At 45.2% G+C, this 26,767-nt stretch overlaps 1 long non-coding RNA gene across 1 annotated transcript in view; it reads right to left on the reverse strand.

Moving 5' to 3' along the window:
* Positions 1 to 738: 738 nt before the first annotated feature.
* LOC132210724 (uncharacterized) overlaps positions 739 to 26,767 on the reverse strand; it is a 70,356-nt gene continuing 44,327 nt past the window's right edge. The window contains exon 3 of the long non-coding RNA XR_009446904.1: positions 739 to 1,480. This is a non-coding gene — a long non-coding RNA (uncharacterized LOC132210724). The remainder of the gene's footprint in view (positions 1,481 to 26,767) is intronic.

The raw sequence follows: 26,767 nt of genomic DNA on the forward strand, positions 1-26,767 counted from the left end.
ATTAATTTGGTGTTGAAGGAAGCCATTTAGCCTGTGGCAGTCCACTTTACTTGATCTTCAAATTTTTTCTTCCCTATATGTTTATTTCCTGTAATTGCCATGATTAACCCAATATCAATGAGAAATTTCTACATGTTCTGAACATAGACCTTAATAATCCTCATGAAGCCTGTGGCAGAAAGTGCATAATTTGAAATTCTTTTGCTCTGTTCTGTTACATTTATAAGTGATGTATAGAGATCTGCTGCAGTAAGCAGCAGCGAAGCTGGTAGATGCTCCCTACATGGATACCCCTGCATTTGCAGGTAAGGCAGTTAGATGATGAAAGGGTCAGCAGTGACACCCATGAATCCAAATACAGGCCCACTAATAATAACAGTATTCATGGCTAATTCAAAGGACCTGAGACCATTCAGTATTAGGATGTATCATTCAGCAGTGCCTGTAAGGAGTCATTTAAAAAAAAACATTTTAAATCTTCAATTGTTTCATTTTCAACATTTTTTAAAACTTTTAATTGATGTCCTCTTTGAAAGCATTCAAATTTTGTGTTTTATGTATATATAGGCTATTTAGGAAACTAAAAAATTAGAAAAGAAATTAATAATAGAAAAAAGCTGGAATAAAATTATATTTTAAAATTAAATTTATTTAATACTGATAAGCACTTTATCCAGAGAGTACTACTGTTTCACTGATATTAATGTTACATAATGTTACATAGTGTTTAATCTGGGGCACATTTTGGCTACCTCAACCAGCACTGGATGGAGTGAATACTTCTCAGCAGCAAAAATCTCAGCAGACGTCATTACATTTTATTGTGCATTGTTACAAGATTGCAAACATATGGGTGCACAGTCTGCATTTTCCCTGTAGGTTTTTTGGTGGAAAACTTAATTTTAATCAGAACTTTTGCAGACTTAGATCAAAAGAGTTATAAGTATTTTTTGTAAAGAAAGCAGTTCTTTGATAGCCGACTCGTCTCGCCTAATGAATTTAAACTGCAATAGCCTGACATCAACACAACAGGGAAAACGCTTGATAAAATGAGCAGCAGAGTTAGTCTCCCGGCAAGCCTTTGGAGGATGTTGGAAAAAGCTTTTACAGTACTTCCAAGCAAGCAAATTCAACAAAGAATACCAACATAAATTCTGCAAGAGAGACTCAAATTCAGCACAGAATTACTGTTATAACTATGGTTTCCCACTTCAAAGTCAATGTAGTCAACGTAAAGTTAGCTTGATACATTGCATTACTGCTTCTCAAATCATGTCCTGCAATGTGGGAGATTTGTGTCTCTTTCACAAATCAGTTCCATATGGCATATCGTGCCTTTCTGAGTTTTTTGCTTGTGGTTCAAAAATCCTCCGTGACAGCCATTCTGCTATTTTGCTGGTTACCATCTGGGTCGGTACCTTTCAACCTCCTCTGAATCCTTCTTCAAATAGTTCTTTTGCAGCCTCTCTGTTCTGGGCATCTGTATTGGTGGAGATGGTTATTTATGACAGAACGAATAATTTATGTAAAAACATGAGTTCTCTGTGTAATTGAGCCAAAGCAGCAAGATTACAAGTGCTGTAAAATGGAATATTTCAAGCAAAGCTGTGAAGGATAAAAGCATAAAAGATTGGATTGTGCAGCATGTACTTTGAAATCTGCTTAGTAGCCTTTGTGAGACTCCCACTGTATGTTGCCGAGAATTTGCCAGAATAGCCTCAAAACTGACCCAGACCTGGAGATACAGGTGCAACTGAGCGAATCTCATGAATAGGTGTGAAAATGGGGCCCACCTGTGGACTCTAACATTGACCCATTGAGACTGACTTTGGCCCGTGAAGATGTAGAGTTTATCAATAGCACAGGGATGATTTCCTTTCATGTTCTAATTAAGTTGCCCTTCAAAGGACCGTCAAGGCAACAGAGACCCCTTCTGGGAAAATCAGCTTACAATATCATTCATTCACTCCTCTGGAGTGCTAACTGGATATGAGTTTCCAAACCACTGTGAAAGCTTCTTCCACCTGATCCCATGAGCTTCAGAAAGATCAGCAATGAAGTCCCTTGCTGAGTGGAATCACAATACAACTGCTGGGATTAAAAGCTCATAGACTTTTGGTGGTTTAGTGGGTTTTTTTGCCACTGGAATGTAGGAGTGGCTGTTTGGGCCAGCATTTATTGTCCAGCACTAATTGCTCTGGAAAAGGTGGCATGTGCTGCCTCCTTGATTCTGCAGTGCATTTGATGAAGGAAAACCAACAGTGCTGTTAACAATAAAGTTCTAGGAAATTAACTAATGACAGGTGAACAAAAGGCAATATATTTCCAAGTTATAATGGTATATGGCTTGTGGGGGATATTGGAGGGGGCAGTGACCCTATGAATCTGCTGCTTTGTCCTTCTCAATGATAAAAGTCACAGGCTTGGGAGGTGGTGCTTGGTGAGTTACTGTAGTGTATCTTTTGGAGATGGTACATACTGCTGTTACTGTGCATTGGTGCTGAAGGGAGTGAATGTTCAAGGTGTGGAGGGGAAACCAATTGAGTGGCCTACTTTTTCCTGGGTGCTGTCAAGCTAATGAGTATTCATGGAGCTGCAACCATCCAGGAATAGTGAGTATTCCTTCACACTCCTATAGATTGTGAACAGGTAGTGTGGAGACAGAGTTTGAGACCAAGCTAAGGTATTTATCTTCTGGTCCAGTTCAGTTTTTAGTCAAAAGGAATCTCCAGGCTGTTATAGTTGAGGATTCAATGATTATAATGTTTATTGAATCTCACAGGCAATGGTTACATTTTCCCTTATTGCAGATGATCATTGCCTGGCACTTGTGTTGTGTAAATGTTACTTGACATTTATCAGATCAAAATGAATGCTGACCAAGTGTTGCAGCATATCGACACGGACTTCAGTATTCAGACTGATGCTGGACATTGTGTAATCTCCAGTGGATATTCACACCTCTGAACTTACACAGGAAAATCATTGATGAAGCAGTTGAAGGTAGATTAGATTGCCTACAGTGTGGAAACAGGTCCTTTGGCCCAACAAGTCCACACCACCCCTAGAAGCATCCCACCCAGATCCATTCCCCTATAATCCACACACCCCTGAACACTACGAGCAATCTAGCATGGCCAATCCACCTAGCCTGCACATCTTTGGACTGTGAGAGGAAACCGGAGCACCTGAAGGAAATCCATGCAGACACGGGGAGAATGTGAAAACTCCACACAGACAGTCGCCCGAGGCTGGAATTGAGCCCAAGTCCCTGGCAGTGCTAACCACTGAGCCGCTGTGCCGCGGTGGTAGTGGTTCTAAGACGCTATCTTGAATCATTTCTGCAGTGATGTTCTGGTACTGATGTGATTGAGCAAGGTATGACTCCAATGAGCTGACAGCTAGCTCCCTGATTTCCAATGATTCCCAATTTACTTTAATTTTCTTGATGATATTTTTGGTTAAATCCTGCCTTGATTTCATTGGCAGGCAGGCTTAAATGAATAGTAATCTGAAAACCAACTATGCAATATTGTTTCAATAGCAATAAAACAGTATCTAGAGTTATAGAGCCAAACAGCATGGAAACAGACTCTCCAGTCCAATTCATCCATGCTGACCAGGTTTCCTAAACTGAATTAGTCCCATTTGTCTGCATTTTACCCGAATACCTCTAAACCATTCCTATCCACTCACCTGTTCCAATGTCTTTTAAACGTTGTAATTGTACTTGTCTCTACCACTTCCTTTAGCAGTTTGTTCCATATAAGCACCACACTCTGTGTGGAAAAAAGTGCCCCTCAGATCCCTTCTAATTCTTTCCCCTCTCAGCTTAAACCTCTGCCCTCTAGTTTTGGATTCCACTACCTGGAGAAAAGCGCTTATCTATTCACCTTATCAATGGCCCTCATGATTTTATAAGCCTCTATAATGTCGCCTCTCATCATCTTACATTCAATGGGAAATAGTCTCAGCTTATCCAGCTTCTCCTTTTAATTCAATTTTTAGCCTAACTGTTTGCTCTTCTATCACAGTTATGTTTGTGCCCAGGTGTCTTTGCAGAGGGTTTAGCGGATATCTATTTGCACACTCAAACCCTTCTGTGGCTGGTAGGCACTGGGTTGATTCACAGGATGAGGTTTTTGCTGGCTAGGCAGCATTTATTGCCCATCTCTAATTGTTAAGCGTCAACCGCATTGCATTTGGTCGAGAGTCACATGGCAGTTTCCTTCCCTAAAGAGCATTAGTGAACCAGATGGGTTTTCCAACAATCGACAATGGATTCATGGTCATTACTAAATTCTTAATTCCAGATTTCTTAAATTGAATTCAAATTCCGCCGTCTGCCATGGTGGGATTTAAACCCAGGTCCCCAGAATATTATCTGGGTCTTTGGATTAACATGTATCTCTGGATGCTGGAATATATTGCTAGTCTCCAAGACGATATTTTGATTTGAATTTTGTGAACTGAGAGTTGAATGCTTGATTTGTGTTGCAGTGCCCCTTTAAGGGTTGGGTGCTCTTTGACCTGGTTTAATTTATTTAAAGTTGCTCCGAAGGAGAACCGCTGGGCAAGAAGGTCCAGGTACAATTTGGATCTTGTGGGAGTATCCTTCTCTTGTTCATGCCCACTAGCTCCTAACAACATATCCAGCATTGCAGAGTAAATGGAGAGCAGGCTGCTTATCCCAGGTGCAACACAGCCCTCTGCAAGGGCATAACCTGAATGCTAATGAGAAACAATGTCAGATATGAAGGGTTTGTGTACTTTCCCTTTTTGTTCTCATACATCTGCAGATGTCAATCCAACAGTTCTCCTTGGAATTCATTGAGTAACGCATGTAACGTCTCTCTTGTACAAATAATGAGATAAGCACACGATTGCATGAGGTAACTCTTTCCAGGCAATTGCACCATTCAAAATACTCAATGTCACATTTTGACTTCAAAATGGAAAATTCCACTCTTAATTCTGATGTGTCTCACCTGCAGTGGAAGTGCCGGCCTCCTGTTAGTTCTCTAACTAGCTGGCATGGTCCCTATTGACAACTTAAATGCCACCCTACATTCCGAGTCATTCATTTAGGGCAGCACGGTGGCTCAGTGGTTAGCACTACAACCTCACAGTGCCAGGGACCCAGGTTCAATTCCAGCATCAAGCAACTGTCTGTGTGCAGTTTGCACATTCTCCCCATCTGCAGACAAGGGAGGCGCAGCTGTAGTATGGCGCACTGACCTTTACATTGCTGAGGCCAGATTCCAATTCTCCGACACCTCCTCCTACCACCCCCTCGATCATGACCCCACCCCTAAGCACCAAATCATCATCTCGCCCATCCATAACTTCATCACCTCAGGTGACCTCCCACCCACAGCCTCCAAAATCATTGTTCCCCAACCCCGCACGGCCTGCTTCTATCTCCTTCCCAAAATCCACAAACCCGCCTGCCCTGGTCGACCCATTGTCTCCGCCTGGTCCTGCCCCACCGAACTAATCTCCACCTATCTGGGCTCCATTTTCTCCCCCTTGGCCCGGGAACTCCCTACCTACGTCTGTGACACCACCCACGCCCTCCACCTTCTCCAGAACTTCCAATTCCCCGGTCCCCAACAACTCATTTTCACCATGGATGTCCAGTCCCTATACAACTGCATTTGCCATGCAGATGGCCTTAAGGCCCTGAACTCGTCCTCACCCTCAACAAATTCTCTTTCGATTCCTCCCACTTCCTACAGACTAAGCGGGTGGCCATGGATACCCGCATGGGCCCAAGCTATGCCTGACTCTTTAGAGCTTATGTGGAACAGTCCCTCTTTCGCACCTATACTAGCCCCAAACCCCACCTCTTCCTCCGTTATATGGATGACTGTATCAGCGCCGCCTCTTGCTCCCAAGAGGAGCTCGAATGGTTCATCCACTTCACCAACACCTTCCACCACAACCTCAAGTTCACCTGGACCATCTCCGATACATCCCTTACCTTCCTGGACCTTTCTATCTCCATCACAGGCAAACACCTATAAACCGATGTCCATTTCAAGCCCACCGACTCCCACAGCTACCTGGAATACACCTCCTCCCACCCACCTTCCTGCAAAAATTCCATCCCTATTCCCAATTCCTTCGCCTCCACCGCATCTGCTCTCAGGATGATGCATTCCACTCCCGCACATCCCAGATGTCCTCATTCTTCAAGGGCTGCAACTTCCCCCCTGCAGTGGCCGAGAATGCCCTTGACCGTATCTCCCGCGTTTCACGCACCTCATCCCTCACACCCCGCCCTCGCAATAACTGCCCCAAGAGAATCCCCCTAGTCCTCACATACCACCCTACCAACCTCCGATACAACGCATCATCCAATGACACTTCCACCATCTACAGTCCGACCCACCACCAAAGGCATTTTCCCCATCCCACCCTTGTCTGCATTCCAGAGAGACTACCCTCTCCGCGACTCCGTTGTCTGCTCCACACTCTTCTCCAACCCCACCACACCCAGCACCTTCCCCTGCAACCACAGTAAGTCCTACACCTGCCCCTACACCACCCCACTCACCCCCATTCCAGGCCCCAAGATGACTTTCCACATCAAGCAGATGTTCACCTGCACTTCCGCCAATGTGGTATACAGCATCCGCTGTACACGGTGTGGCTTCCTCTACATTGGGGAAACCAAGCAGAGGCTTGGGGACTGCTTTGCAGAGCACCTACGCTCCGTTCGCAGTAAACAACTGCACCTCCCAGTCGCGAACCATTTCAACTCCCCCTCCCATTCCTCAGACGAGATGTCCATCCTGGGCCTCCTGCAGTGCCATAATGATGCCACCCGTAGGTTGCAGGAACAACAACTCATATTCCACTTGGGAACCCTGCAGCCCAATGGCATCAATGTGGACTTCACCAGCTTCAAAATCTCCCTTCCCCCACTGCATCCCAAAACTAGCCCAGCTCGCCCCAGCCTCCCTAACCTGTTCTTCCTCTCACCTATTCCCTCCTCCCACCTCAAGCCGAACCTCCATTTCCTACCTACTATCCTCATCCCATCCCCTTGACCTGTCCGTCCTCCCCAGACTGATCTATCCCCTCCCTACCTTGCCACCCATACTCTCCTCTCCACCTATCTTCTCCTCTATCCATCTTCAGTCCGCCTCCCCCTCTCTCCCCATTTATTTCAGAATCCTCTCCCCATCCCCCTTTTCTGATTAAGGGTCTAGGCCCGAAACTTCAGCTTTTGTGCTTCTCAGATGCTGCTTGGCCTGCTGTGTTCATCCAGCTCCACACTTTGTTATCTTCCCATGTCTGTGTGGGTTTCCTCCCACAGTCCAAAGATGTGCAGGCTATGTGGATTGGCCATGCTAAACTGCCCATAGTGTTCAGGGGTGTGTGTGTTATAGGGGGATGGGTCTGGGTGGGATGTTTCAAGGGGAGGTGTGGACTTGTTGGACCGAAGGGCCTGTTCCCACACTGTAGGGAATCTAATCTAATCGAGTTGTCAGCCATTTATGTGCAGATCTGATTGTGTGAACCTGTGCAAATGTTACAAACTAATGTTAAGAGCCAAATATTCTTAAAATTCCATCTCGTTTTCTGACTGGGGATCCCACATCCTTTAGGACTCAATATCAAATTCAATCATTTTAAGGCCTGATCACCTTCTCTCATGCCCTTATCCCAATCCCTACATACCAGACTGTGTTGTCACATGGGCTGCTACCACAACCTACCCATTGTCAGGCACTAATGATCCCCATGAGCAGCTAATGATTCTCCCAGGCTGATCTTTACCCACTCCATTGTCTGTCCAACTATTTTTCTCACTCTCTAGCTGTAGTGTTTGTCACAGTTCTTGCAAGGTACTTTGTAGATGACGTTTGTTTTGCTTCTTGTCTGTACAGGGTCTTTTAAGTTCATTAGCTGCTGTTTTAGTGTGTTGGTGGGTTTGTGGGCTACCCTGATGCTTGGCACACTACATCAGACAAACAGGCAGAAAGCTCGCCGCCAGGATACATGAACATCAACTAGCCACAAAAAAACATGACCCACTATCACTCGTATCCTTACATACAGATAAGGAAGGACACCACTTTGATTGGGACAACACATCCATCCTAGGACGAGCCAAACAGAGACATGCACGAGAATTCCTAGAAGCATGGCATTCCAACCGGAACTCCATCAGCAAACACATTGATTTGGAGCCCATCTACCGTCCTCTGAGAAAAAGAACAGGAAATGACATCACCAACCCAAGGAAACCTAAGCAGATAAATAGAAAGCAGGACATAACACCAGCGCTTCACAGGAGGCTCATTGTTGATGTTACCTAGAATGGTGACAAAACATCTGGGAACAAACCTTCCAGCTCAGTGAACCAGCTTACATCTGGAACAAAATAAAGACCCACTCTCTTGTGGACCGAGAGGAGGAGAGCACTGTGTTGGAGTTGGAAGGAAGATGTCGGGTTGGCTGTGCACCTTTGCAACCAGTGGATCTTAATGCGGGCTTCGGCCTAACGCTGGTTCAGGGGAGCAGCCAACCTGCAATGATGGCTGCGGCAAGTGTTCATGCCCCAGGTCAGGGGGTCCAGAACACCATCCGTGTTTCCATGAAGAAGGTGGATGAAGGTGTACCTGTGGAACGCACTTTCTTCGTGAAGAGGGTCCTGTTGGACTGTTGTGGGTTCGCTGCTGCGGACATTTACTGCCTGCAGGATTTCCCTGGAGGAGGTTTTTACGATGTATCCTTCAGGAGTGCCAAGCTTTGCGAGCGCTTCCTGGAGGTTTTCAAGGAGAAAGGAGGTGAGGGCCCCCTCTCTGTATTGACTGCTGTCCCGCTGTTTGTGATGCCAGCACAGAGGAGCCGTATGGTGACTGTACATATGTACAACCCGCATGTGCCAGCAGTTGATGTCCTGACCTTCCTTGGAAGGTACGTGAAGGTGGAAGGGGACCTAACTGACATCGTGGACCCCTTTGGCATCTGGACGAGTAAGAGGCAGGTCAGGGTGACGCTGAGGATGGGCGCGGACGGGAACATTGTACACCCACTATCCAGCTTCGCGATCAGCGGGAGCAAAGGCTACTTGACCTACGCAGGGCAACCTAAAGTCTGCCATGCCTGTGGTAGGTCAGGTCACGTGGCGGCCGACTGCAAAGCCACCATCTGCAGTAACTGCAGGGAGGAGGGACACCTTGCAAAGGATTGCCCACAAGAAAAAAGCTGCAACCTTTACAGGGAAGTGTGCCACCTCTATAGGGCATGCCCGTGGCGGGGGACAACCTACACCCAGGTCGCCGGCAGGGGCAATGTGGGGCCAGTCCCCCTGGAGGAGAAGAAGGCACCAGGGTCCTGCAAGGACCCCACTAATGTGCAGGAGGGCCAGGTTGTGCAGGAGGGCCCAGCCCCGCAGGATGGGCCCGAGGCCAGCAAAGCGCCCCTCCAGGCTCCGCTCCCCCCCGACAACCCGGAGTCGATGGAGGCGGCGACAGGCGACCCAGGGGAGTGGACGACGGTCCAGAAAGCGAAGAAGAAGGCCCGTCGACGGGCCCAGGAACCGCAACCATCAGGCGGGAAGAGTCAGCTACAGGGGGGCTATAAGAGCTCCTCTGACGAGGGAGATTCAGAGAGGGCCCGCCAAAGCAGAAGCTAAAGATCTCAAGGAAGAAGGAAAGCAGAACCCCGCTTCCAGGTGACGGGAGGCGTCCTGAGGCTTCCTCCGACACCCAGTCACATGCTGCTGGGGCCCTGGAGGGCCCTCCGGAACTTCCAGGCGGGAAGGAGGAAACAGCGCATCCCCAGACTGACCCAGAGCCGGACTCTCCTGCCTCTGTACCCCCGACGGGGGGATGCCACCTGGAAGGCAGCACGGACGGTTTCCTGAGCCCGGAGAGCATCCAGCAGTTAGCCCTGGCAATGGGCATGAAGGGACAGATGGAGGGGCTGGACCTTGGACTTGAGGAGGGTACTGCGATCACCGCCCACAATGGGGGTACGAGTTGCGAGCATTAATGTGTGCAGTGTCAAGTCCACCGCAAGATGTGTGTCCACGTTGGCCTACCTGACCACCGTCAAGGCGGACCTCCTGTTTCTGCAGGAATGCACGATACCGCACCTCAGCAGGTACAGGAAATGGTCCGGCGCCTGGAATTGTGGGCCTTCGATCTGGTCAGGGGGTAACGACTGTCGATCCTCGGGCCTGGCTATTCTGCTGCGGGGGCGCAACTTCACCATCTCTCAAGTTCAGGAGGTGGTGGGGGGGGCGCCTCCTAGTGGCTGACATCACCTACAGGAATGCTCCCCTGAGGCTGATCAACGTGTACGCCCCAGCGGTACGGAGTGAGCGGTTGGCCGTCCTGCAGCAGCTTCCACCCCTGCTGGCTATGTCCAGGCTGGTCATCCTAGGCGGAGACTTCAACTGCATCATCGATGCAGATGGAAGATCCGGCGTGGGGACAGCGGGTGGGGGGAGTCAACTAGACGTCACGTCCAGATTCCTGATGGGCACGGTGAAGGACGCCAAGCTGCTCGACGTCTTCAGCACCCCTGCAGACGGAGCGCAGCGGAGGTACACCTGGTCGCGGCCAGACGGGTCTATTTGCTCAAGGATAGACTTCCTGTTTGTGTCACGGGCGTTCTCGGTCAGGTCCAGCGGCATCGAGCCGGTGTTCTTCTCTGACCACTGCCTCCTGCCGGCTGACTGTCACTTACAGGACGACCAGCAGGCCCAGAGAACGTCGAGGAGCTTAAGAGGGAGTACGCCGGTTGGAGAACCGTGAAAACTCTCTTTGAGTCTCCGGGCAACTGGTGGGAGACAGTGAAGGAGAACATCAAGAGGTTCTTTGTCCTCAAGGGTGTTCGGAAGGCGAGAGAGAGGCGGGGAAAGCTGTCGCGACTCCAGAAATGGGTGCAGAACCTGCTCCTTCTGCAGTTGATGGGGGTCGATGTCACGGAGAACCTCAGCGAGGTGAGGGGCCAGCAAGCCTCGCTCTTCGCCGCAGAGGCGTCCAGGATAATCTTCCGGTCCTGGGTCCGCTCTGTGGAGCAGGACGAGACGTGCTCACGTTTCTTCTTTCAGAAGGTGCACAAAGAGAGCTCTGTGCTTAGCCGGCTGAAGGAGGACGACGGCTCGGTGACGTCGTCTCGGCCCGTCATTTTGAGGATCAGCAGATCCTTCTATGCCGGACTGTACGACACGAAGCCCACGGACAGCACAGCCTCCGAGTCGTTCTTGTCGTCTATCCCGGAGGTCTTAGACGACGGCACGAGGGAGTGGCTGGACGAGCCGATATCCCTGGACGAGCTGACCAGAGCCCTCAAGTCCTTGGAGAGGAATAAGACACCTGGGAGCGACGGCTTACCGGTCGAGCTGTATTCCGCTCTGTGGGACCTGGTCAGCCAGGACTTGCTGGAGGTGTACGATTGTGCGCTTCGGGCAGGGGAAATGTGCAAGTCCATGAGGAAGGGCATCATCACCCTCATTTACAAGAGGAAGGGGGAGAGGGAAGAAATTAAGAATTGGTGTCCCATTTCACTATTGAACATGGACTACAAAATCCTGGCCATGGTCATAGCCAACCGGGTCAGGTCAGCCCTGGAGTCGGTGATTCACCCTGACCAAACCTCTGCTGTGCCGGGCAGGAAGATCGCTGAGAGCCTCGCTCTCATCAGGGATACAATTGCCTACATGCAGGACAGGCGGTTGGACACCTGCCTCGTCAGCCTGGACCAGGAGAAGGCCTTCGACAGGGTCTCTCATGCTTACATGAAGGACGTCATCCCCAAATTGGGGTTTGGGGAGGGCATCCGCAATTGGATCCGGCTGCTCTACACCAACATCGTTAGTGCAGTCTCGATCAACGGGTGGGAATCAGACAGTTTTCCTGTTAGATCTGGAGTCAGGCAGAGCTGCCCGCTCTCTCCTGCCTTGTTCATGAGCTGTGTGGAGCTTTTCGCCGCATCCATCAGGAAGGATGTGAGCCTGAAGGGCGTGACTATCCCAGGCAGTGGAGGCCTTCAGGTCAAGACCTCCCTGTACATGGACGACGTCGCCGTCTTCTGCACCGATCGTCGGTCAGTGAGTAGACTGTTGGACATCTGCGGCCAGTTTGAACTGGCCTCAGGTGCCACAGTCAATAGGGCTATGAGCGAGGTCATGTTCTTCAGGAACTGGGACGACCGCTCCTTCATCCCCTTCACCGTCAGGACAGACTACCTGAAGGTGCTGGGTGTTTGGTTTGGTGGAGCTGGGGCATGCACTAAGACTTGGGAGGAGCGTATCTCCAAATTTAAGCAGAAGCTGGGCAGGTGGACGCTCCGGTCCCTCTCCATCGCGGGTAAGAACCTGGTTGTCAGGTGCGAGGGGCTTTCGGTACTGTTGTATGTGGCACAGGCCTGGCCTATTCCCTGGACCTGCGCCTCTGCGGTCACCCGGGCCATCATCCACTTCATTTGGGGGTTGAGGATGGACCGGGTCCGCAGGGACACCATGTACAAAGACCTGGAAAATGGGGGAAAGGGCGTACCGAACGCCACCCTCGCCCTGATGGCTACCTTTCTGTGCGGCTGCATCAAGCTGTGCGTAGATCCTCAGTACGCAAACACCAAGTGTCACTACTTACTGAGGTTCTACCTGTCCCCGGTGTTGCGAAGGATGGGCCTGGCCTCGTTGCCGCGGAACGCTCCGAGTAGTTGGACCATCCCGGCCCACCTGTCCTTCGTGGAGAAATTTTTGAAGGGAAACACCTTTGACCACAAGGCCATCAGGCAGTGGTCAGCACGTAGTATCTTCGAGACCCTTCGGGAAAAGGAGAGGGTGGATCCTGTCGTGCGGTTCCCCACGCAGACTGCCAAAGTCGTTTGGCAGAATGCCTTATCGCCAGAACTTTCAAACAAGCACAAGGACATTGCTTGGCTGACGGTGAGAGGGGCTCTGCCAGTGAGATCCTTTATGCATGCCCGGAATCTCTGCGCCACCGCACGCTGCCCTCGAGGCGGCTGCGGGGGGATGAGACTGTCTATCACCTCTTTCTGGAGTGTGCCTATGCGCAGGAGATCTGGAGGGGGAAGCAGTGGCATTTGTCGAGGTTCATCCTGAGCAGCTCCATGACGCGGGACTCCGTGCTCTACGGGCTGTTTCCTAGGATGCTCACCGAGACCGACATCAACTGCGCCTGGAGGACCATCAATGTAGTGAAAGACGCTCTTTGGTCTGCCCGCAACTTGCTGGTCTGCCAGCTGAAAGAACTGACCCCGACTGAGTGTTGCAGACTGGCGCAATCCAAGGTCCAGGACTACGTGCTGAGGGACGCGCTAAAGCTTTGGCAGCCGCCACCAAGGCGCGGTGGGGAAAGACCACAGTATGAAACCCCTCATCCAGAATAGAAAAAAGGGCCCGATCTGGCAACTGGGCCCAGCTGGCGCCTTCCCCAACTGGTCAGGGGGCCAACGGGGACTGTGCGGGGTGACGACTGCCGGGGTGTTTTCTTTACTTTTTTTTTCCTTCTTTGTTTTTTTCCTTTAGTTGCTGTACATACGCCCTGGGTAACCCGGAGCGGCTTGCATGACTGGGTAGGTGTATAAGTGTTTTATTTTTTGTACATCTTATGAATAAAGTATATTTTTTCAAATAAACAAAAAGGTGATGAAACGTCTGAACACTAACCTTCCAGCTCAGCGAGCAAACTCACATCCAGAATCTCAACCCGAGCTACAAATCTTCTCAAAACTCGCTCTCTGGGCTCTATCACCATCTCTATTTTACACCTTTCCCTTCCCTACACCTCATTTTCAGAATCTATATCAACCTTTTCAGAGCTACAATCAGTACTGAAGAGGGCCACATGACCTGCAATGTTAACACTACCTTTTCTCCACAAATGCTACCAGACCTGCTGTGTTTTTTCAGCAATTGAATCGGTTAATATAAATCTTTAAAGGGGTGAGTGGACCAGTACTCAAGTTTCTGATTATGAGATTACGTCAATTAGATTACTTGAAAAAGTGATAAAAGTTCATTTTTGTCAAGTACTAACCATTATTGACATCATTATTGCTATTCATACACTAATATAAGTCTGCAATTATACAATATTTCGAAAGATTTTGGCAGGCTTTTGAATATTGAGACCTTTTATTGTCTATTTTGATTGATGACTATTTGTCTACTTCTTCTTTCATTTTATGGGCTGAATGTGGCAACAGTCCCAGTGGTGGATTGGCAGGCACTGGGGAAACTTTCCACAATTGAGCACAATGCCAGCAATGTCATTCCCTTCGCATGCTGCAAATCAATAGCACCGGGGAAGACAACAGGAGGTCCCCTTACCCATAGGCAAATTGAAACTCTCAAAGGGTCACTTAATGGCTGCTTATGGTCCTCTTCCCATCATTGCAGTACCAGAGCACTACAGCTGGGATTCTACACCTGGCAGTGGAAGAATGCAGCAACTGTTTAGCTAACCAAGGGGTATGATGACAGGCTAATGATGGGCAAGAAGCAGCTATCTTTTCAAGCCACCTGTGTGCCCCCTTGCTCCCACACCTTAGGTATTGCCCCCCCTGAGATTTTCCCCTTCTACACCAGTCAGCACACTTCTTCAGGTTCTGCAAGTCCATTATATGAGACCTTGGATCCACTTTGAAGTCTAACTTCATTGCAGCATGCCATTTCATTGGCCAGCTGTTCTCAGAGGTGCGACTTCTTTCCCAAGGAGAATAAGCCAATTCAAAAGCCAATTAAAAGTATTTGGTGGTTGCAGGATGAATTGGCCAAGCTGAACCCTGATTTTGTTTTTGGGAATTTAGCACAGCTTTGCCCCTAGTGTAAAGCTCAGGCCATTGTATTATATACAATAATTTAAGTTGAATTTAACTTGCTGTTTGTGGTTGTTTTTTATGGATTGTCTTTCAGAGCTATACAAAATAATACATGATTTGATCATGGACTTGTAAGTTCATAAGAAAAATATATTTACATTTTATTGGAAGAAAGTGTGAGCATATTTATTAAGAACTTCAAATAAAAGGAAAGTCTGGAGATATTCATACCTTTGGAGATATTAGTTTACTAATCCCTCTGAAAAGAAAGACAAGAAATATCTACTACTGTATGTCATTAAAGCAGTCCAATGGCATATATTCTTATTAATCAACAAAAATATTCTCTCTAATCTTTTGAATATTATATTTATTCTTCATCTTTGCCCTCTTTTGAAATGTCAATACATAGCATGAGTAATTATTGTTCTGAATAAAATGCTTATGTGACCTATGGCCCTTTGAATAAGGTATTCTCGCAATTGCTAGTCCCTGAATGGTTACACAATCATTTAATATGGTACCATGTACAGTAGCTAAGATTTTAAGTACTTGTTTATCTCAAATGTATGACATGTGCTATTTTGCTATCGGTGTGTTGATTGATTTTATATTTCCTGGAATTAATATTTGTATATATATAAATAAATATCGTCAGAACAGTAATCTCTTACTCGAGTCAAAATAACCTCACAATATGTGCTTCTCTGGTTAAGCTTCGCATTAACTAGTATTGTTCAATTAATATTTTCATATAAGATTTTTTAAAGAAGAAAATAACCTAAATCAACATTGAAACACTAATGAGCACATGATTGAAACTGAAAGAATGCTATGAAAGACCTTTTGCAGCCATTTTATTCAGAAATGGGACTCTTTATAATTAATTATCAAACAGAATTTGAAAAAAAAATAAAACTTTTGTTTTTTATATTGTCAGGGGATTTGGGCTCACTGGCTACATCAGCATTTGTTACCCATCCCTAATTGCACTTCATGAATCACTGCAGTCCATGTGGCATAGTTACCCCCACAGTGCTGATAGGCAGTCCTGTGATTTTTGCCTAGTGACAGTGAAGGAACAGTTCCACATCAGGACGAAGTGTGGTTTGGAGAGCAACTTGCAGATGGTGGTCAGAAATAAAAAACAGAAATTGCAGGAAAATCTCAGCAGGCCTGGCAGTGCCTGTAGAGAGAAAGAAGAATTAACATTTCGGATCCAGTGACCCTTCTTCAGAACTGCATTCTAATGCTGTCAGATCTGCTGATTTTCTCCACTGATTTCTGTTTTTGTTTCTGATTTCCAGCCTCCACAGTCCTTTGGGCTTTATTTTTTACAGATGGTAGTGTTCTAATGTGTCTTGTCTGCTAAATTGGCAAAGATTGCAGGTAATGAAAGTATTATTGAAAGAGCACATTCAAAATATTTTAATGGCTTTTCCCTTTAATGTTTCAATGGTTAGATTAGAATCTTGCAATTAAGGGTCAAGAACTCGATTTGCATTCATTAACGTCTCCCTATTAGCTGATCTCACCTCAAGCGATTCTCCCAGCTACTGATAAGAAACCAGACAGTATTAATTCTCAACTTGGAAGTGTCAGAAGTTACATGGCAGATGCAGGTCACCGGTATCTTCTCTGGGCTTCTGTGTTCCCTATGGCTAGTCACTACCTCCACCCTCAGCCCAGAGAGTTCAGGGTTGGCAAAAGCACCAGCCTCACGACATCATCATGGTTGAACTCAGACACCTTAGCACTTCACTTCTGCACTTTGGAGCTCAACAATACCTTACAATACTCCTGTCAAGTCAAACTGTTGAGAAAAACAAGCACCCATCTCATGGATCTTCACTGGATGCATTGTGGAGTTCTTAGCTTACTTGCTTAGTGCTCATCCCCGCCTTCAACATCTTTTGATGCCTTGTTGATTCATTCAAGCTTATAGACTCACAGCATTATTGCTTTGGCTTACATTTGGTGCTGACAGAACACCAGGCAGCTTGTCATGCTTGCAGCACTGAACAATCAAGGGGATGGACATGTTGCTATACAGCACCAAACTATATCAGTGTCACACCTAATCCCTGTGCCAGCAACTACACAGCAAACATACTGCATGTGCTTCAACATAATAACTTCATACTTAAGGCTAAGGGGAGTGGTTCTTAGTTGAATGAAGGGGACAGTGGTCAGTCAGGTGTGTTTCCACAGTGAAGCAAAGGTAGCTGAACCTCATTTCAGGGGATTGGCAGAGTCATTTGACTTTTTTGTATGATTTGAGTCTGGAATCCATATCTTTCCCAATCTGGTATTGAGTCATAGTCTGTCCTGCAGGTAAAGTTTAACCAGTCCCAGAATAACAAATTTTATTATTTGTTAATAATAAATTAACAGGGAGTGGTGGAGACATTGGTCAGGCTTCTGAGTCATTGACAGTTGAGGCTCTTTTACAGGTCAGTCCTGGGCTGGACCACAGTCAGTCCTAGGATTTGGGCATAATCCATGAGCAGGAAAGTGGTGAGGTGTCCCAAAGAGTGACTATAAGCACAAACAGCCGGAAGGCTCAGGAGTTGGGGAGAATGAGGTGAGTGAGAGCTGTTGAGTGAACATGATACATGCAATAATTAGCATCAGTGAAAAGCATGGGGAGTGGCAGAGTCAGTGAGTGGTGAGCCTTGAAGTGTGAAGTGGTAGAGAGGAGTGATGGCACTTACCTTGCAGAGTGTAGAAGATCTTTGATCTTGCTGTATTGCTGTTTCATTCCAAGTCACAGCAGTGAGCCAACTGCTATCATGGCCTAGTCTCACTGTGTCTGGTGCATGGCTTCCTGCAATGGTCAGCAGGAAAATGGGCACCTCTCCTTTCCACCACCCCATCTATAAAAGGCTCTGGATCATTATGCATGTAGCGGAGTGTGAGCTTTTCTTTCCGGGCCATGTATTTCAGTGTTAATTGTCAAAAACCACCATGTGAGGGGCAGTTTCTGGCTGAAGTGGTGTACAGCTGGGCATTAAATTTGGTACCAGTGGCATGAACACCGCATTGGCAAGCACTTCTGTCTTTCCTGCTACTCACTGGAGAGCCTGATTGCTAATCATTAAGGTGAAAAGCAAAAGATTGCATGTGAAAAGTCATGGTGCGCCATGACAGATGAGGCACGATGAAACTCACTGACCAAACACCTTAACTGAAAAGGGGAGCACCCAGCCCTTTGTCCCCCATCTTAAACACAAACAATATAGAAATACAAACCAAATTGGGATGGCACGGTGGCTCAGTGGTTACTACTGCTGCCTCACATGCCAGGAACCTGGGTTTGATTACACCTTTGGACGACTGTCTGTGTGGAGTCTGCACATACTCTCTGTGCCTTTGTGAGTTTCCCCAGGTGCTCTGATTTCCTCTTAGAATCAATAGACCTGCATATTAGGATTAGCTGTGCTAAATTGCCTGTAGCTTCCAGGTATGTGCGACCAGATGGATTAGCCACGAGAAATGCAGAGTTACAGTACTAGGTTGAGGGGATCTGGATAGATATTCTTTAAAAGGTTGGTGTGGACTTGATGGGCTAAATGTCCTGCTTCTACATTGTAGGGGTTCTATTTAATATAAGCTATAAATGGCTCTGCCCATTTCAAACATAAGTTTCCAATAACATAATAATACATCATGTGTCTTCATCACAATTATTGCAAGGTTATGCCCAACACTTTTCTTTCAAGTAATATGTTTTTGCACTTACCCATGTGCTAAAAATGATTTGCTCAAAGTCTATTCTTTATAGCATCTCTATCCGCCAACAACCTATTGTGACAGTTCTCACCGAGACGTATTAATTTATGAAAAAAAACAGGAAATCACCAAGGTTTTGGGATGGATGACTTGCCTCTCTCTCAGCCTCTTCTGTTTATCCATAATCTTTCCCTAATAATGCAGCCTGGAAGAAATTTTTAAAATCTTTTCCTTCTTTGGTTAGACTGTCAATCTATTTGTGTTGATTTTTGTATAAATTAGTAACCTCAGTTGTGGAACTTATTAACATTTTGAGAGTAGCAATTGTTTGGTATGGTTTTATTGCATAGAGCATATCACACCCACAGAAAAAGCAGTTTGTTTACATTTAAAAGGAAGGGTATTTGTGTCTCAAAATAAAACTGATAATTTGGGTGTTATTTTGTTCAGTGAAGGATAACCCATTTGGGATTTAGTCAGTTTTTTTTTTGTCAGTGTAATCTAGATGCTTTATGGATGATGACTAAGCCTGGACTCTTGTAGTAAGTTGTCTCGAGTATTGAAGTTTTATATGGAATTTATCTTCAAGGCCCTGGGCTCCAATTATTTTTCAGCATTGTTTGAGATCAGTTGTTTGCATGAGATCTAGGCATTTTATTCTTACCCCTGACTGTTGTCAGCCATGCAGCCAAAGGCATAGGCATACATTATCAATCTATTGTTGTCAGCTACTCAGCATCAAATAGAGCTGGGTGAAAATGGGAAGCACTGCTAGTTAAAGGAAGGAAGGGGCTTTATTCCCTGAAAGTAACATTTATGAACCTTGTGTGCCAGTCCTTTTGTATGTTATTCATAGGTCTCTGTGTGCACTTTATTTTTGTCCTGTGCAAATAAAATTATCCCAAAAATGTGATATGTCAATAAGTTAGATCTTTAAAGTGCAAGCCATTGTGAAATTTACAAAATAGAAATGCAGGAGAAAAAAAAAGCAGTTTCAAAAACAGAGAGAGATGTGTTGTGTTTGATGCCTTTAAAAGGAACAGTCAGAGGGCATGATTCTTCTCTGAAAATTGATTTAAAGGACCATAGCCTCCTGAAACACAGTGCCAATATGCTCAAAGTAAACTCAAGGAATGGCATCTGATATGTTCTGCACTTTTATAACCTACCAGACTCAATGCTGAGTTTACCAACTTCAGACTATGAACTTGACTGCCATTTTTTTTGTGCAGCAGCAGTTGTCCATGACTTTGCACTGTCCTAATAATGCCCATCTTTTATTTTTCACGAGTCTATTACCCTCCCCCTTTGCCCAATCTTTGTGTCAGTTTCTTTCTTTTGTTTTTTACCCTATAACAGGCTTTCATTTTGTTCTTTCCTACTTTCAATCTCTCTACTTCTGCAGTTGCTTAAATCCTATTACATCTGTAACTTTTTCCAGTTTTGATGTTGTGTCATCAAGCTGAAACATTAACTCAGTTTCTCTTATTACAGAAGCTGACTGACCAAATATTCCCAACATTTTCTGCCTTGATTTAAGTATTATAGAATGAGAATCTTCCTGAGTTGTTATTTGACATTCCTTAATAGCCATTAGAAACAGTAGGGTGACAATCTTCTCTTTCGACTAAGATGATATATTGTCAGTTCATTGACAGTTAGAACATAACCCCAAAATTGAGAAGGATGTGGATCAATTTACTCAATTGATCCATCTTCTCTCTATTGGAGCAATAATCCATGTTTGGTCATTAGCTTATTAAATTTACCCTTTATATTTTGATTTCAATCCATTTGCATGATCCAAATGTGATGTGACACATACTGCCATTTAATATACTAATTACTTTCCAAAATAACACAAATTCCATTCATTTCAACCACCAGATAGTTTGCGTTGGCATTAATCTATCTTCTGGAAGTGGAAGCATTCATGCGTCACTTCCAACTGGGCTATATGATTCAAATCTTGATGAAATTGCAAAAAATAGTCCTTGAAATACAATCATACAATCATAAAGATATACAGCATGGAAACAGACTCTTTGGTCCAATTTGTCCATACTGACTGGATATCCTATACAAATCTAGTCCCATTTGCCAGCATTTGGCCCATATCTTCTAAAACCTTCCTTGACATATATCCGCCCAGTGTTGTAATTGTACCCGCCTCTGCATGAAAATGTTGCCCATAGGTTCCTTTTATGTCTATCCTGTCTCATCTTAAATCTGTGCCATCTAGTTTTGTACTCCCATACCGTGGGGAAAAGACTTTGCATATTTACCCTATCTGTGTCCTTCATGAATTTATAAATCTCAGTAAGGTCATTCCTCAGCCTCCGATGCCCCAGGGAAAGTAGCTCCAGTCCATTCAGCCCCTCCTTATCACTCAAACCCTCCAACCCTGGAAACATGCTCATAAATCTTTTTGTAACCAGTTCTAGTTTCACAATATCCTTTCTATAGGAAGGGAGATCAGAATTGCACACAATACTCCAAAAGTAGCTGAGCAAGTATCCTGTACAGCCATAACATGACCTCCCAATTCCTCTCCTCATTGCACTGCCCAATAAAGGCAAGCACACCAAATGCCTTTTTCACTATCCTATTTACCTATGACTCCACTTTCAAGGAACTTCGAACCTGCACTCAAAGGCCTCTTTCTTCAGCAGTTATCCCCAAGACCTTACCATTAAGTGTATAAGTTCTGTCCTGATTTGCCTTTCCAAAATGGAGCCCCTCACATTTATCTAAATTAAACTCCATCTGCCACTCCTCAGCCCACTGGCCCATCTGATCAAGATCTCGTTGTATTCTGAGGTAACCTTCTTCATTGTCCACTATATCTCCAATTATAGTGTCATCTGCAAGCTCACTAACCATAGCCCCTACGTTCAAGTCCAAATCATTTATATACATGATGAAACACAATGGACCCAGCACCGATCCTTGTGACACACCACTGGTCACAACCCTCCCGTCTGAAAAGCAACTCTCAACCACCATCCTCTGTCTTCTACTTCAAGCCAGTTCCATATCTAGATAGCCAATTCTCCCAGTATTCCATCTGATTTAATCTTGCTAACCAGTCTACCATGAGAAGCCTTGTCACATACCTTACTGAAGTCCATATATGTCACATCCACTGCTCTGCCCCCATGAATCCTCTTTGTTACTTCTTCAAAAAATACAGTCAAGTTAGCCAGACACAATTTCCCACACACAAAGCCATGTTGACTATCCCTAATCAGTCCTTCCCTTTCCGAATACATGTAAATTGTGTCCCTCAGGATTCCTCCAACAACTTGCCCACCACCGATGTCATGCTCACCGGTCTATAGTTCTCTGGCTTTTCCTTATCACCTTTCTTAAATAGTGGCACAACATTAGCCAAACTCCAGTCTTCTGGCATCTTACCTCTGGCTATCAAATGATACAAATATCTCAGCAAGGGGCTGAGCAATCTCTTCCTTCATTTCCCAAGGAGTTCGAGGGTCCCAAGGTTTTATCCACCTTTATGCATTTTGAGAAGCCCAGCACTTCCCCCTCTGTAACATGGACATTTTTCAAGATGTTGCTATTTATTTCCCCACGTTTTATATTTTCCATATCTTCTCCACAGTAAACACTGATGCAAAATACTCATTTAGTGTCACACCTATCTCCTGCGGTTCCATATATATGTGCCTTGCTGATCTTTAAGCGGCCCTATTCTCTCCCTAGCTACCCGTTTGTCCTAAATGTATTTGTAGGATCCCTTTCAATTCACCTTAATCCTATTTGTCAAAGTTATCTCATGTCTCCTTTTTGACCTCCTATTTTCCCCTCTTAAGGACACTCCTACTGCCTTTGTACTCTTCTAAGGATTCACTCAATCCCTGCTATTTGTACCTGACATTTGTTTCCTTCTCTTTCCTGACTAAAACCTCAGTTTCACTAGTTATACAACATTTCTACACCTACCAGCCTTGCCCCTCACCCTAAGAGGAACACACTGTCTCTGGGCTCTTGTTATCTCATTTATGAATTCTTCCCATTTTCCAACCATTCGTTTACCTACGAACATTTGCTCCCAATCAACTTTTGCAAGTTCTTGCTTAATACCGTCAAAATCAGCCTTCCTCCAATTTAGAACTTTAACTTATAGACCCAGTCAATCCTTTTTATCACTGTTTTGAAACTAGTAGAACTTTGGCCACTGGCCCCAAAATACTCCCCTACTGAGACCTCAGTCACCTGTCCTGCCTTATTTCCCAAGACGAGTTCAGGTTTTGCACCTTTTCTAGTAGTGTAATGAATCAGAAAATTTTCTGGTGCACACTTAACAAACTCCTCTGCATCCAAGCCCTTAACACTTTAACAGTCTTGTTCAATGTTTGGAAACTTAAAATCCCTGACCATAACTGCCCTATTATTCTCACAGATAACTGAGACCTCCTTACAAATTGTTACTCAATTTCCTGCTGACCATTGGTTGGGCGTTGGTGGGGGGAAGTGGTCTATAGTACAATTTCAACATAAGGTGATCATCCCTTTCTAATTTCTCAGTTCCACCCAAATAACTTCCCTAGATGTATTCCCAGGAATATTCTTCCTAAGTATATCAGTAATGTAATCCTTAATCGAAAACACCACTCCCCCTCCTCTTGCACCCCCCCCCCCACTTCTACCCTTCCTGGAGCATCTATACCCTAGAACATTACGCTGCCAGTCCTGTCCATCCCTGAGCCATGTCTCTGTAACTTCTATGATATTCCAGTCCCATGTTCCCAAACATGCCCCTAGTTCACAAGCTTTACCTGTTAGGCCTCTTGCCTTGAAATAAAAGCAGTTTAATTTATCAGTCCTACCTCCTTCTCTGCTTTGCACCTGCCTCCCTTGACTGTTTGATTTACTCCTTTTCCCAACTGTATCAGTGTCAGAATGTTCTCTTTCCTTGCTATCTCCCTGGGTCCCATTGCACACAGCAATCCCCCACCAACCTCATTGGTTTGAACACTCCAAACAGTTCTAGCAAATCTCCCCACAAGTACAATCATCCCCTTCCAATTCATCCTTCTTATACAGGTCACTTCTACCCAAGAAGAAATTCCAATGATTCAAAAATGTGAATCCTTCTCGCCTGAACCAGTTCCTCAGCCACACATTCATTTGCTCTATCGTCCTATTCCTATCCTCACTACCTTGTGGCACCTTTTGTAATTCATATATTACTACACTCGAGGACCTACTTTTTAAATTCCTGCCTAACTTCCTATACTCTCTCCTCAGACACTCATCCTTATTTCTTCCTATGTCGTTAGTTCCAGTGTGTACAAAAACCTCCTATTGGTTCCTTTCCCCTTTGAGAAGATTCTGCACTCTCTCCGAGATATCCTTGATCCTGGCTTCAGGGCAGCAACACGCCATTCTGATTTCTTGATGTTGGCTGCAGAAATATCTGTCTGTGCCTCTGACTAGACAGTACTCTATCACAATCTACTGCTTGGAACCTGGAATATTCCTCATTACATTAGAGCCAGCCTTGGTACCAGAAGCCTGGCTGTAAGTGCTACATTCCCCTGACAGCCCATCACCCTCTACATTTTCCAAAGCACATATTTGTTTGAGATGGGGATAGCCATAGGAGAGACCTGCACCACCTACCTGTCTCTCCTACCGTTCCTGTAGGTCACCCATCTACCTGACTGTGTCTTTAGTTTATCTCCTTTCTTGCAACTACTATCCATCATACCCCCAGTTCATTGCCTCTAACTGCAGCTCCAAACGATCCATGCACTCTGATAAGATTTGCCACCAAGCAGACTTCCTGCAGACACAATCATCAGTAACATGGAAACTCTCTCTAAACTCCCACATCCAACAAGAAGAGCACATGACTGTAATAAACACCATCTGTGCATCTTAACAATCTACAGATCCAGAAAATAGCACAATTTTACTATCTAAAACACTGCTCCAGGCTAACTGTGTTTTCTTTTTTTAAAGTTTAATCAAGAGACAGATCTCAATAAAAATATATAATCAAAAAGAACTCACTCTACTCACTATTGCAGATTTACAAAAAAAAGCCAGCCACTTAGCTGCTCCCCTGCTGTCATCACCCCATATAGATTTCTCTGCGGTTAGCTGTGAATTCTGCTGTTTGTTTATTTTTCTCAGATGAACTCCTATGTCCAGAGGTATTTGAAATCAAACAGCAGAGGCAGTAGCTGTGAAGGTTTACTGCTGGGTCAAACAGCACTGTAGGTTTTCTTTTCTCAGTTGATTTACTTCCCACCATGTGTTCACTGCCTTTGACTCCTTTCCTCCTTTTTAAAAATGCCATTGTTTTGGTCTTTTCCTCAAAGTTCCAAAACGATGCAACAGCTTATAAAACAGTACTTATTGCTCCAAGGGTTTGAGGAAATCTGCTCAAAAATACCTCAAAAAAGGAGCAGCTCTTATAGCCACAACTTTTTCCCGTCCTTTGTCCTGGATTACTCAAAATGTGTATGGTGATCTTATTACAAGATTGTACATTATTGAATTGAAAAGAATATTGTTCATGAAAGTCTCAGTACAGCAAATGAAAACAGTTTCTTCCAAGAATCATGCATGCTTTTAAGCATGAACTAAGTTTGGCAATTCATTTCTTTTTATTGGTCCATTGCAGCTGATTGTATTTGACTGCTTTGAGTTTTTTATGGAAAGTGGTGGACATTACTATGCGAATATTAAGATATTTTGTCACACACTGTCTCACTTTAAAACTTGGAGATACTGATTTTGTTTAATAAAAATTTCTGCACTACAAGGATAATGTCCATTTTGATGCCTTAGAATCATGTGTTTGCAGCTGGGAGCTTAATCCATTGCATGGAGTGTATGGATTTTCAAGTCAAAGGTTCATAGTTTAAGAATCATTGCGCAGTCCTGTACTAGAGAAACTACACAACAGTGGTTTAGTCTTCAGTGTTGTTCAGTGTTTCATTGTGCACCTATTAATCATTCTCTGCGATGTACTACTTGTCATGCCTGTAGAACTGGTTAGAGAGAAAAAGTCTGAAATTAAGCTGGTGATGGTGATGTATCCGTTCACTGAGAGAATCCAAGTTGCTCTAGCAACATGTAACTTTTACAAGATGCAGTCTGAAACAATGAGATAGTGTGGTAGAGGCGAAATAAACTAATAGCTGCATACATATCAAAAGATTTTGTAAAATTTCTGGTCACACAGAGAACCTGGAGAGTGTTATCTCTGCATAAATCTAAGGCACAGGTGAAGACGAGGGAGGATAGTTTAAAGTTACCAGCTGAAGCACATTTCTTTTGCCAGCATATCCATCTCTGCCATCAAATTGATGGATTTCAGATTCAAGATCTACTTGCACTACAGGTAGAGAAGACATATAGGTAGTAACCATCTGTGAGATGGTGAAACTCATCCACCAATCTGAAGGGCACTGGGTATGCAAGCATCTACATCTGGCATGGCAGTATGTGCCCTCGCAGAAGCTTTTGGGCCAAAGAAAGGTGAAATGCTGAAATGACGTACATACTGCCATGATTGTAGCAGGCCAGATCCAATCCACCCTGTTTGACTTCAGGCAGTTACACAAAAATGCACTGTCAGATGTAATAGCTGGATGCTCCTAGGTTCTGAACAACATGGACTAGAAGGAGACACATGGTAGATCAACTGCAGTGATCATCTGGATGTCAAGATCGGGTCTCACCGCAACTCCCCATGTCACTGAAGCAGTGTGGCTAGCTCCCCATTGATACTCTTCATTGCTTGTTAACAGCCTAACTTGACACAGGTTATTATCCTACCAAGCCGATCATATAAACCAGCTATTGGGAAAACTTGACATGGAAACCAGAGTAGGTTCTTGGCAGGTTCATTCTGCTGGATGATCCAGGAGATTCCTGTTGCCATAGCCAAACTGCAGAAGAGAGCATGATCCACAGAGCCAGCTACACTTACTCTTCTGCTGCGGACAATGAAACTCCATTTTCACAGAGCTATTGCCCAGCATCCTCTAATGCACTGGCACTGTGCTCTGCCACGGTACACTGATTTTGGAGGTCATACCAGCCGCACTGTAAGGTTGCACCAGGTACACGTACATGGAAAGGACGTGTCAATGTCTACCTGTAGTTAGTAATGGTGTCTGAAGTTTGCTTTATGTGACCATTCAGAGGGTTGACAAGTGTTAGGAGTCTGCTGGTCCTC

Source organism: Stegostoma tigrinum, chromosome 19, assembly GCF_030684315.1.
Source record: "Stegostoma tigrinum isolate sSteTig4 chromosome 19, sSteTig4.hap1, whole genome shotgun sequence".
NCBI classification, from domain to species: Eukaryota; Metazoa; Chordata; class Chondrichthyes; order Orectolobiformes; family Stegostomatidae; genus Stegostoma; species Stegostoma tigrinum.